The sequence below is a fragment of the Aricia agestis genome, chromosome 22 (assembly GCF_905147365.1).
Source record: "Aricia agestis chromosome 22, ilAriAges1.1, whole genome shotgun sequence".
In the NCBI taxonomy this organism is placed as follows: Eukaryota; Metazoa; Arthropoda; class Insecta; order Lepidoptera; family Lycaenidae; genus Aricia; species Aricia agestis.
In genome coordinates this window covers 4441126-4455423 of record NC_056427.1, presented here as the reverse complement: position 1 = coordinate 4455423, position 14298 = coordinate 4441126, and the positions used below count along the sequence as shown (strand labels likewise).

General features: G+C 37.8%; 1 protein-coding gene across 3 annotated transcripts in view; it reads right to left on the bottom strand.

The window, feature by feature from the left end:
• LOC121738099 (E3 ubiquitin-protein ligase CBL) overlaps positions 1-14298 on the bottom strand; it is an 85498-nt gene that overhangs the window by 61956 nt on the left and 9244 nt on the right. The window lies entirely within an intron of this gene.

Genomic DNA, 14298 nt, shown 5'->3' with positions numbered 1-14298 from the left:
GGACATAGGATAGTTTTTACCCCGAAAAATTTCCAGTACCCTAATATTTTAAGGAATATCTGTACGAAGTTTTTTTTTTATCTATGAACGCTTCACAGCACGTCAGTCTGGCCCCGTGCTAAGTACCTGAACGACTTGTGTTACGGGTACCAGACAACGGAAATATATTTAATACTTTTATACTATGCATATATTTAAGATTTTAATTATATGATACACATATTTAATACACATCCATGACCCAGGAACTTTGAAAACTTTTTGTTCCGTCGGCGGGATTCGAACCCGCGACCCCCGGCTTGAGCTACCAATAGCCCACCAACTGAGCCACAGTTCCGGGCAACATCTAGTAACAACTTTAAAGTTTAAACTAGAAAAGTAGTAGTAACGCTGTTTTCAAACAGTATATTGGATACTAAGGGCCTGTTTCACCACTTCCTGATAAGTGCTGGATAGGCTATCCATCACTTTACTTGACAGATAGAGTATGGAGACTGTCAAATAAGTTGTTGATAGCCTATTCGGCACTTCATCAAAAGTAGTGAAACAGGCCTTAGGTATTACTAGAGATCGCCCAATGGTCGAAATTCGACCTTAGTCCCAACGACATTAGGACTACCTACTACCTATATTTTGTAAAAAATATTGACTTTATCATATTTTTTTCAATTCTTGTCTCTGGGACTCAGCTGATCTCAGACTGGCCGTGTTTAAAGCATTGTCTAATAGTATCTTAGATTCAATTAAAAAAAAAACTATAATCCATTTTCAATTTGTCACCTTGATGTCAACCTATGTCAACAGACTTCAACCATAAATTAAAGAGTATATAATTATTCGTATGTATAGGCTTGTCACTCAAAAATCTGTCATTTTTCCTAGTGTGTGTGTGTTGTAGTGTGTGTAATGTTTATTTGTTAAAAAAATGTATGATCAAAGGATAATTTCAAAATAATATTAGCTCGATGCACTCCTTCAATATAATATTATAAACTATAACTGTGCAAAATTTCATTCACCTACGTTTCCCCATTTTTCGTTAAAAGGGTTACAAAGTTTTTGGCTCACGTATTAATATATAATAGATAATATGAACAATATGACAATACATATACCGTTACCTGGCGTATTCAATATTCATGGCCTCGTTGGGTCCGGCGCAAGTGGGCCAAACTAACTTGTTCGCACATTATACTATCAAAACTTCCTATAGGAGGGGTCCGCGAAGCTTCGTTTCTATCCGCTTTTTACATTTTGAGGATCTTCATCTAAATCGTACAGGCTAGAACAGCTCTGAAGAGCAGGGTATCACCACTGCTACGCCTCGAGATTCCCTCATGATCAATCTCTGCTGAGCTTCAGAAGATGCATGCCGCCAAAAAAACCCAAAATCTCGCTTTAAGTCAAAGGTGTCAGGAGTTTCTTAAGCTTTGCAGAGAGCAATTGTTCGCTATAGTCCTGTAGGACTATCGCCAACAATTGCTTAAAACTGGTGTCGTTGTTTCTTTATTACTCCGTGGTTCTAAAAACTCAAATTCCGATAATTATTCCATAGGATCCTCCAAGCTGTCATTCCCAAAATTAAGCCAGCTATTGCCAATAGCCAAACCCACACATTTGCCACCTCAGGTAAGATCGTCACCACCTTTCTGAAGATTCAAATTCCAAAAATACACCCCTCATGCCATCTCTTTTCTCTCTCACAATACTAATTCGTTTGCCACACAGAGAAATGGACGATTTTTTTAAATTTATCTGAAAGGTGGTTACAAACTGCTCTTTAGAAAAATACCTAAACTTCACCAACCATTCCCTTCGTGAACTCAACCAATTTCAGAAACTAGGCCATCCATCGCCGATACCCTCGTCTCTCGAAGGTCCCAACCGTCAGGAAATCACCCTGTCGCCTCAGTTCTGGCAGCGCGCCAGCCACACTTTCTACGAGTGTTCACGCCCACGGGTTTCCTCTACGTTCTGCGACTTAAACGTAAAATGGACGCTGTTAAGCTTTCATGTACTTATCCACAAAAAATTACGTATTGAGTTGTGAAAGCAGAAATCTTTAGATCATTTGGAACAAGACTCTAGTTAAAAATTCACAAAAATAACACAAATGCTTAACAGCAACCAAATACTGGCAGCAGACTGATACGAGAGCTAGACCAGCAGGATAAACCAAATTGTCGCAAATATCCTGAGATATTGGGATATTTTGAATTGGAGCAAAGTTCCTAAGATATTGGTATGGTTACTTTCCAGGTACTCTATATTTTTTACTGTATTCCCAAAACTTCCTTGGAAATGGGCTTAATAAACTCTACTGGCCATAAACTTGTTCTTGTAAGAGTGATCCGCATGCGGGGTGGGGGAGATTTCTGAAACGAAGCCTATTGAAAAAATATGGACATTCTTTTATACCATCTATATTGTAATTTTATCAGACTGTATCAAACAAGAGAACTACCAGAACTATCTTCCCTTGGATGTTTAGTCAAGCATCATGTCCTGTTGACTTTAAATACAAACTTCCAATCTTCAAATAGCAAAAGGAGATCTAAATTGCTCCATGAGACATAAACGATTTATGACATCATTAATAACAGACACACAGACAGAAAAACAAACTATTCACTAGCACAGGAACCTCTAATGTAAACTATAAAAATATATCACCTATTGAATAATCAAATAACTTGGCAATCAGCCATCCGAAATGTCCAAGTACCCGCAAAGGGAACAAAAATAAATTCACGAAAAGTGAGATGTAAATTCGCAACCTACCCCAACAAGGAAAAATAAACTTTATCGCCGCTCGATACAGTTGAAAATTCTTTAGGAGGTTACAACTTCATTCGCGACGGATAAAAACCAACTCTATCTCAGCGGATTACGACGCAATTTGGACCGAAACGGCGGTCTTGTATCGTGTTCGCAGCGAACTAATATAGCTCTTATGTTTCATTGATAAAACTATCCAATTCATTCAGGTTTCATTCTTACAGAACGAGGAGAACTATTAGAATACGATATGACAATGAAACTGAATGCCTTTTGTGCAAGGACGGAAAAAGGAGAGCAGTGAGCGTTAAATGCAACATGATAATCCCCGCTAAGGCGAGCAAAATATCCTGTATTTTTCAACGGTATTCGTTGCATCCTTATTGCAAATTGGATGCTGCTTGCGACTTTGCGTGAGCAAAAGAAAGTATTTTCCATAAAACGTGCCTCTGCGTGCCTCCACGTGCCTCTATCAAAATCAGACACGTCATATAGCTATGTCCACACTATGCGCTTTCATCTTCAATTTTCGTCATCTTCTTTCATTCAACATTCGTTTTGGCGCATTCAATAATTGAATGCGTCAACGAATGCAACGCCAACATTGTCATTTTTGTTCAATTGCAGCGTCTGTCACCTTATTGTAACATGTGCGACGAGAACATTTTGCGGCTTATTTGGTCATAACTCATAAGAAATTCCAGAAAAAGAATAACGAAGCGAATGTTTTGGATACGGTCAGAGCGCATGCGTCGCGGGCATGCCTCGCATGCGCTGTTGACTGCGCTTTAATGCATGCCCTTAATGAACAAAAAAAGGCACACTGTAGACATAGTTATTAGCAGACAATCGAATGAAAACAAACATTTGCTTTCGAAATATTAGTATCCATTTTAATTTGACATTTTAGTCTCACTAGGGCATGGTCCAATCCAATGTCCATAGGTCTTTGTCCAATCCTCAGATATATATTACTAGCTATTAGGCTGAGCTTTGCTCGGTATTCGATAAAACACGAACAAAATGACATTTCCTAAAAATGATTCCTAGCTAGATCGATTTATCGCCCCCGAAACCCCCGTTATACTAAATTTCATGAAAATCGTTGGAGCATTAAGGGACTCGACTGCTGGTCAAAAGGTGTTTATAAGGAAGGAATAAAGGAAGATATACCTATGGACCATGCGTAAGTGAGCAAATCTTCTTTTAGCTAAGAGAAAATTTTCTCATAGAAGCTGGCGTGAGAGAAACGTGCTGACCAGCAGACACTTGTGATGACGCATGTCCGTGCGGACGTGGACGTCATAAAAATCCTTCACTAGACGACACGGCAGACGGGAGAACATAAAATGTTGCTAACTGTAAAAATATCATCATCACCGTTGAATAGTTATACTTTAACCTACTCATACTCCACCTCTAGCACTAAATATGGCCGTGGTGGGTATCGATAGGGCATGTTACATGTAGGTATAGAGGCGATGGGTAAATACCTAATCTACTCATTTGGGTTTATACAGGATTAACCAACGAAACAAGAAGTGTGCTGTTAAAAGGGTTAGTTCTTGGCTACAGAGAAATACCAAAGTCTAAAAGGCATATTCACGGCACTCATGCCGTGAATATGCCTTTTATTTTAGGAATTGCTGGACAATACCAGGGGAATATTACAGTATTGACTTTTTAAAAGGGTGTTATTTCCATAGAGATTTCAAATATTGCAGTAATTCGTAATTTTCTATCAATACATTTCAGCATAGCAATCGAAATGGTGGCGGTTTCATGCATTATCTACTGATCTCGCTTCACTATCCAAGTTATCGAAAGCTTGACAGAGTTGACCTTGTTGTAAAAGCAGTGACGATTCGCAAGAGCTCATCCACAATCTTGGCAGGTACTTCAAAATCGGGGTCAACAAACTCTTCAAGGTGATTTATTTTTTATCATACACACACAATCTTTTTATACAAAACGCATGATTACGTATAGATGTTGTTTATGAGTGTGTTTTGATGGTACGAAAATAAATACTTGGCTCGATTTAACAATGAAAGATCATCTACGTAAAACGTGATGCCTTTCCACGTTGGTAATTGTTAGACCGGTACACCGTACAAGCGATAACTTAAAGAGTGGGCATAGTCCCAAGATCGACGTCAATTATGCAATGCTATACTGCTTTGCAATCATCCATCATTAATACGATCAAATTAATAAAATCAGCGGAAATATTTCGTGTAGTTTTGAAAATCGCTACAGTTATTCCTTGTCATATCCAGATGAACATGTCAAAAGTCCTCAAGGGTGGGGGGTGAGCTAAGAGTGTAGGGGGGGGTCAAAGGACCCTTTTTTTAGATTTTTGCTCATAAGTAAAAAACCTGCACAAATAGCATTACGGTTACTTCTAGGAAAATTTTCTACATAAAATTTCCTCTAAATTATGTCCTATAAATTTTTTTGTACGGTCGATACTTTAGGAACTACAGGGGGGGTCAAATTCCTCAAAAGTGCGAATCGCGAAAATAACACGCATCGAACGTCCGAGACTAAGAAAACAACTTATTCTGATTCAAATACCTGCTATTCACAGATAATTATTTGTCCTAGCTGCTATTATTACAAAACGTTAGACTAGTCACCATGGAATTAGGAAGTACTATACAGCTGGAAGGCTTACTTCATCATTTTGAAATATTTAAATTAACCTTACTTCCATGTGCTAAAGTATTATTTTTATTAACTAATATCTCCTTATAGTAGCGAGCACGAGCGAGAAATCGATTTCCATCCGCCATCTTCTACAATCCAACATCAACATCTGAAGAAATAGCAGAGTCAGGAGAAAGGATGTTTTTGACGATGTATCGTGCAGCCACTGATCAGCTTGATCTTAACAGACATCGATACTCAGTTTTTGTCAAATCCAGCACCAAATCCAAACCAGATCTTTCCTCTCTCCCACCTACAAAAGGATCAGCAAAATTTCACTCATTCCGAGTGTTCCACCAAGTACAAGAGTGGTTAGGTAACGCACTGCCTCCTGAAATGTGGGGATGGAAGCGAGGAGCTGATGGAAATGGGAAACCTCGAGCCTGTTACCACTCATGATCCTCCAGCTCCTGACACCGTGCTGAAGTCAATATTTTGTCGCTGCAAAAGTGATTGCACTGGTAATTGTGGATGCCGAAAAGCTGGTATCACGTGCAGTCTAGTATGCAACGGTTGCTTGGGTTCGTGTACAAATGGCGTACCTGTAGATTTGGTAGATATAGAAGGTGAAGATGATGATGATGTAGTAGAAGAAAATTATTGATTTAATTAAGACTGTCTAATTATTATTTTCTAGTTTTTAATACATTTTGAAAACATACCAATTTTATTTTATTTATAAAACCGTCTCATTTTTTATACCTATATAAAGTTGAACACTCTGTAACTTCTAAAGTATCGACCATACAAAAAAAAATATAGGATCAAATTTAAAGGAAATTTTATGTAGAATGTTTTCCTAGAAGTAACCGTTACGCTATTTGTGCAGGTTTTAGACTTATGAGCTAAAATCTAAAAAAAGGGTCCTTTGACCCCCCCTACACCTTTAGCTCACCCCCCACCCTTGGGGATTTTCGATATGTTTATCTGGATATCTCAAGGAATAACTGTAGCGATTTTCAAAACTACACGAATTATTTCCGCTGATCGTCCATTTTCGGCTTAATTTTCTTAGGCTACATGGCCCAATGATGGGCCTTGACAAACTTAAAAAGCAACTACATAAATGTCGCCCGTTGCGTCAAAATTCGTTCATCGCGCGGGAACCGTACATTTTTTTCCGGGATAAAAAGTACCCTACATCCTTTCCCGGGGCAAAAAGTATATTCATGCACAGCAAAATCGGTTCAGCGGTTGGGGCGTGAAGAGTTAACAGACAGACAGACACTTTCGCATGTATAATATTATGGATGTTCCCACTTTCCCAGCTATCATCTGTAAAGCAATTTAACTATCGAAGACACCTTCAAGAATCAAGAGTGTCGATGGTTTATTTGCACGACAGTTACGATCCAAATGAACAAGCAATAAAACACGCATAGCTTAATTAAGACGCCCCTGTAGAGCGTGGGTAGTTTGAAAAAACTCCCACCCACCAGAACGAAGTGAGATGAAGATAGAGACTTCAATATAAAACGGTTTGGTGGGCTTAATGTTTTATCATTAATGTATCTTGTAAGCACAACTTGGATATAATAAAAGAAAGCCTTTATTAAAGGCTTTCTTTAATAAAGGCTTTCTTTTATTAGAACCACTAGAATCCCGATGATTTGAATAATTAATAACGGTTGGAGTAACCTCTAACACGGGGTGTGTTAGGGTTTTTCCGTAACGGAATTTCTTGATTCGGTCGCCGCGCTCAAAGAGCGCAATAAAATCTATTCAATAGCTTAAAATCTTTAGGAATCAAGAATCTTTCCAAACATTTGAACAAAATCCAAACATTTGCCCTAAATCTAAAAGCAATCGAAATCGCATTTCATTGAAATGCCACGTCTATCCGATTTCTAGTTTTACCGTCACCGAATACCGCTCGGTCCGGGTGCACGGAGCGACTTGAATGTCAAAGGAGCTGGCATTTGGACTATCACGGAACCGCTGGCGGCGCATTTTATGCAATCCTAAAGCTGGCCACATACACACGTTTTCCGTATTCGATTTCCGAATTCATTTGCCGTATTCGGACATCCATAGAATCCGGTGAAAAAACCACTAACTAACGCACACGTCCGCTTACGTCCATAAAGCTAACATGACAAATTTAGCAAAATTACTGAGGATTGCGTTATTAGTTTAGTCTACTTTTGTCCGAACGGAACGAATTCCGCACGTACGTTTCGAGTGCAAGCCGGCACGTTCGCGAAAGAAAAACGTGTGCGCTAGTCTCACGCAATTGAAAATCAAAATTCCGCCTTAGGAAATCAAATACGGAAGACGTGTGTATAGCGCCAGCCTTAAGAGGATACACCAGGGGCTAGAGAAATGAAAAAAGTACGTGTAATATCTATAGCTGTCTCCCTTACCCTCAAGCCTATTCCGCAGAACGCGATAGAGACAACTGCAGAAAATCAAAGATTCGTTGTCCCCTGATTCCTTCTCCAAAACTTAACCGATTTAAGTACTTTTTCATTAAAGATTAAAGAAAGGCTTGAGCTGTGTGTTCCTATGTTGTATTTTTTTTTGTAAAATCTAGCCAAATTTGTTTTCTGGATGTTTGAACACAGCGGAAAATCTGGCCATTTTTTTTTGGGTTTTTGAACGTACATATCTTATTTAATAATTAATTTATGAAAAAAAAAGAAAACATAGGGACATTGAAATTCAGGAAAAAAAATTATAACTCTACTATCATTATCCAGGGAGAAAACAGGGGACAACGTTTGTATGGAAAAAAGGGCGGTGTGGACTCCTCTTAACTTGGCAGCGGGTGATGGATCATGAGTATCGAAGGCACCATCCAGTTTTAGGAAGGTTATGCCGTAGAATGGAACTGATTATTATTATTCATCCATTTATTTATTTTTTGTGCTGAAGGCGGGTCAAGTAGCCCTGATGTCACTGCGAACCTTTAGGATCTATGGTGACTCCTTCGCATTAGAGTACCGTCCCCAACCCAATGCTGCTCATAAATTGAACGATGTGATTAGGGTTGGTGCGACGAATTTCCTCTATGTGTGTGAGTATTCGTAGCAACCAACGTGCCTGTTTCTGCTCTGTATTAGAGCAGGACAGTCAAGGAGAAGTATGGGTGTCTCATCCTCCTCGCAGAATCTGCAAGTCGGTAAGCTACTAACACCTATTGTGTTAAGGTGCTTATTGAGCTAGCAGTGCCCAGTTAGGCTTCTGGTAAGGATTCTTAATTGATTCCTACGTCCATGGTGAGCACTATTTCTGACAGTTTCTTGTGTGTCAATTAGTGCCTTGGAGTGTTCAAGGCCAGGGGTCTCAACCCATTGCTTTCTACTCAGTTCACGAACTCATTCCTCGAGCACTTACTCTTTAGTACTAGGAGATATTTATCCATACTAATATTATAAATGCGAAATCGTGTATGCCTGTTACCACTTGACGCCCAAACCGCCGAACAAATTTTGCTGGGTATGGAGATACTTTGAAATGAAATGAAATGAAATATATTTATTGCAAGAATGTAGTGCATTACATAGGTCTTCAAATTAAAAATACTGTTCTAAACATTCTGCCATCCAGGTGGCGTGCAAAAGTCAAAGTAAACATTTAATATAATATTGAAAATTAATTTATAGAATTACAAAATTAGAATCGATTACAAAACGAAGTTCGTAATTATTAAATTAGCATTAAAATATCCATTAGAAGTCAAAATAAGTAAAATTCATAAAAAATAAGTAGCAAAATGTCAATATTACAGTAATAAATTCAATTATAATTATCCATTAGAAGTCAAAATAATGTCAAAATTACAGTAATAAATTAAATTAAAATTATCCATTAGAAGTCAAAATAATGTCAAAATTACAGTAATAAATTCAATTATAATTCATATATTCTTGGATACTATAAAAACTTTTTTCTGCAAACCACTTTGTAATTTCTCTTTTGAATACTAGGTTATTAAGGTCTTTAAAATGATTTGGCAATTTTTTATATATTTTGATGGCATTAATGTATACATTTCGTTTAAAAATATCAAGCCTACACTGGGGCATATATAATTTAAATTTATTTCTTGGTGGGGCGGTTCTTCCATTTGCATTTGCACTTAGTATAAAGTATTCTGGATGCTGTTTCACAAACACATTAATATCTCTTAAGTACATACAAGGTAAAGGTAAAATGTGAAATTTTTCAAATAATGGTTTACAGCTATCCAGTGACCACGCTCCACATATTGCTCTAACGCATTTTTTTTGTACTCTAAAAGCTCTTTCAACTTCAACTGAGTTGCCCCACAATAATAGACCGTATGAAAGTACAGAGGATACATAAGCATGGTAGGCATTTAGAGCTGCTTCAACCGATACCAAAATTCGTAATTTTTTTATTGCGTAGACAAATTTTTCCAATTTACTACAAACATGTTCTACGTGTAATTTCCAGTCGCAGCGATCATCAATTATTAGTCCTAAAAATTTTGTGTTATTATATTATTTGAGTCCTGAGAAAGGACGTAGAATACTTTTATCTTAGAAAATATACGGTTCCTTCGCCACAAACTAATTTTGGCGCAACGGAGAACTTATATCATCTAGTCAAATAATAAGCATGCAATAGAGATCACATAAATGAACAGTTAGGTAGATTGTACTTAGTTACTCCCAAACTCGCAGAACTTTCAACATGACTACTTCAATTAGGTGGGAGCTAACTCTATTATAGATGTTACAACCATATCAACGAGAACAGAGCAAGCACTAATAGTTGCTAAACTTTAACAAAAGCTGAAACCACATTAGATCAGAAAGAGACAACTCTGCGAATAAGACGGAGACGGCAAACCAAAGTTTCTCACATCCAACTCGACAGTTTAATTTTCGAGACGCGGTGCAGTATGAAATTGACATATAGAAACCGGCGGGGAACTCATTACAACTTGCACCAGGCAATCATAAGATGTACGATTTAAGTTTAAAAACTACTTCAAGTTTTATGGGCGCCTAGTAGTTATGAGAGAGCATCACTCAAGCGCCAACAGTTAGAAAGTAATTACAGCGACTGAAAATGTAAGACATTTTAGGGCTTTAATATCTTAAGGGTCAGGGCAAAACACCGAAAATGTCGCTGACGCATTGCAAATTTCCACGATGCGTTCTGCGACGTCGTAGATTTTAATGATGCTACACCGCAACGCGTGGTTATAGCCTGGCCCTGTGAAGGAAAGGGAAGGGAAAAACGCATTGCTCAGATTGTTTTACAAAGCACAAAAACAAAATCAGGTAACAGGCTTCGATACGCACAAAAAGTGAAACGATATCTGGGACACTGAAATGGATACGTAATGTGGTCAACCGCAAAATTATCGAACACAATTGTACAAACGATATCAGCTTTTAACCGACTGCAAAAAAGGAGGTTATTAATTTATTATTAGAAAGAAAGAAAGAAAGAAAATGTTTATTTGTGCAGGAAAACATACATAGTTTAGTTACAATAAATAATACATACATCATAAAATGTTTTCGAGCACAAGCCGACGCAGCTCAGCATATGCTGACTGTAAGCAATCAGCGCTGATCTTCCGCTGGGCCGACAGGTGACGTCACGGACATCAATCCGGGTTCACAGATGCAAGTTTATATAACTTATGACACAACAATATAGAAAGCAGCAAGTCACAAAAGTTTATTTTTAAGATGAAAAGAGTAAAGACACAAATATCAGGAATGTACCTAAAAATATTATATCTTCATCCATACTTCATATTAGTATGGAAGTATGGATAGTACGAATTTGTCATCCCTCAAGAAGTCAGTTGAATAAGCAATTTTATCCATCAAAATCGCCAACTTCACGAGGCCCATTTAGATACTATGCAACCCTATTTTAAGCACTTCCAAAATTACCCAAAGCATCCATGTATGACGTAACACATGTCATCCTGCAAAAAGTCAAGTTACATGAGCAATTTCATCCATCTAAATCACCAACTTCACGAGGCCCATTTAGATACTATGCAACCCTATTTTTAGGACTTCCAAAATTACCCAAAGCATCCATCCACGTAACACTTGGCATCCTTCAAAAAGTCATCTACATGAGCCATTTTGTCCATGAAAACCACAGTTCATTCAGATGCAACCCTATTTTTAGCACAGTTTCCTCTGCAATGCGTATATTCATTCAGAATGCATATATATTTAGGTTGGCTGTTCACAACTCCAGTAGTGGGTAATCAGGCCGCACATTACAAAGGCCCTATAAATAGCACGGAGACACTTTTACAAGCAGGCTAGCGATTGCTTGCGGTTTTGCTTGAGTAAAATGTTAGAAATTCGTGTTTTTGATTTGTCTCATGTCTGCCTTATCAGACCTACCTGGCAAGGGTTCAAATTAAAACACATTGTTCTTTCTGTAAGTGGTTATCATAATATTATAGCTATACTTTTAAATTTTAATATTTTTTTGGGGTTCCGTATCCAAAGGGTAAAAACGGGACTCTATTACTAAGACTTCGTTGTCTGTCCGTCTGTCCGTCCATCCGTCTGTCCGTCTGTCTGTCTGTCTCCAGGCTGTATCTCAAGAACCGCTATAGCTAGACTTCTGAAATTTTGACAGAATATGTATACCTGTTGGCTGTTGCCGATATAACAACAAATACTAAAAATAAAATAGATATTTCAGGGGCGCTCCCATACAACAAACGTGATTTTTTGGCCTTTTTTGCTCGTAATCAATAATGGCAACAGGTAGGCACTTGAAATTCTCACAAAATCTTCAATTATTAGATCTGTACTTTATTAATTAATAGTACAATTAAAATAATTTAAATATTTAAGGTTAGGTTAGGTTAAAAAACACAATTTTCGGTCTATTTTTGCTCTTTAGTCTGTAATAGTACGGAACCCTTCGTGCGCGAGTGCGACTCGCACTTGGCCGATTTTTTTATAGCAACTTTAGCCCGAAACTAATGGGACCCTACTAGGTACTGAGACTTCGATGTCCGTCCATCTGTCTGTCTGTCTCACTGTATCTAAAAATAGCTACAACTAGATTTCTGGAATTTTCTCAGATTGTGTATTTCTGATGCCACAATAACAACACTAAAGTCAAACTAATTTCGCTCTATAGCCAGGGTTCCCAACCGTCCGATTTTCGACCGGATTGTTGGGTTTTAGAAGAAATTGTTGGAGTCAGGTCACTAACTTCCGACCGGATGCAATTTGTCCGGTCACATAAAAAATGCTACCGCGACATTGCTAATTCGCCGGCGCGGCGTGCGGCGCGGCGCAGGTAGTTATAGACAGCATGCAGGCCGCGAGGTTATTTGACTATTTTTGTGACTAGATGAACAAACTGTTCTACAGTTCGGTCGGTGCAAAAAGTTTGTAATTTTTTCCTATAGCGCAATAAACTGTTTCATTATTAATTATTATTATTTAATTTGTTGTCCGGTTATGGCGGCTGGAAAAGTTGGTAACCCTGTCTATAGCGGTACGGACCTACGGACCGAATTCGACTTGCATTGGGCCGATTTATTCTTTTATTCAGCAATCCAAAGAACACAAAATTTCTGCCGCTTGTCATAACTTAGATAGCAATAATAATATTATAATTGAATGTCGTTAAAAAAGTCACAACATCCCCAACCAACAAAAGTTATTCAACCCAAGTTTTGCATCTCCGACACTCCGGTCAAGCGTACCCAAATCTAAATTCATACCCCATTCATACATTTTTCAGGAGATTTATACATTCTGTAAATCGCATCAACCCTTCTAGAGGGCGGAAATTTAATTATACGGGGATAAGAGCTAAGAGCTTTCACATTCGACGTTAAACCTCAGCTGAAAAGGTACTTGTTTACTACGTAATGTCATACTTGAGTTCTATTTTTAACCCGGGGATCTTCTGACGAGTAACTTTTGCAGTACACTCACAAGTTACTTTTGCATTACACTTTTTCACGACTATATAATACTAGCTGTTGCCCGCGACTTCGTCCGCGTGGACTTCAGTTTATAGCGCGCGATGTCAACAAAATTGGTGTCAAAAGCTTTTATAAAAAAAAAACCCTGGTACCTCTTAAATCAAAACAGCTGTGCAGTGTGTACATAATATTTCATTTTTAAAAATTAAACTTTATATTTTATGCTAAATTTTAAAGCTTATTTAGGCCCATAATTACACAACTTTACCCATTAACTATTTATATCATTGATAGGTTTAACTTTTAAGGTTACGTCACTGCATAGATAAAATACTGAGTTATTTAATAATGTAAAAAGGTAATAACAATCGAAAAAAAATCGAAACTCGAATGTAAGATGATACCACCTCTTATAGAAAGAAGTCTGGGCAAGCGTCACCGCGATGTAGGAGACGCACGGCGCCATCTATTATAAAATTTTTTGGAACTAATTTAATTTGAACAAATTTACGCATTTTCACCCCCTTACAACCCTTTTTTCCAGTAAAAAAGTAGCCTATGTCCTTTCTCAGGCCTTAGACTATCTGTATACAAAATTTCATTACAATCGGTTCGGTAGTTTTGGTGTGAAAGCGAGACAGACAGACAGACAGAGATACTTTCGCATTTATAAAATTAGTATAGATATACTACGAGGAATCGGAGTTTAAGGACTTGGCGATGTTTGACAAAAAGTATACTTTGTTGAAAAAACTTACGGCTACTGGCTGATAGTAAGATCTAAGACTAGAGCAGATGTGCTATCAGGATCTTGTAGCAAAACCCTTGCAAAACAGTGCTCGCATTGGGACAGAATTGTGATGTTATCCAAATAATTTTGGTAGTCGCCATTTCTTCAAGTTTTC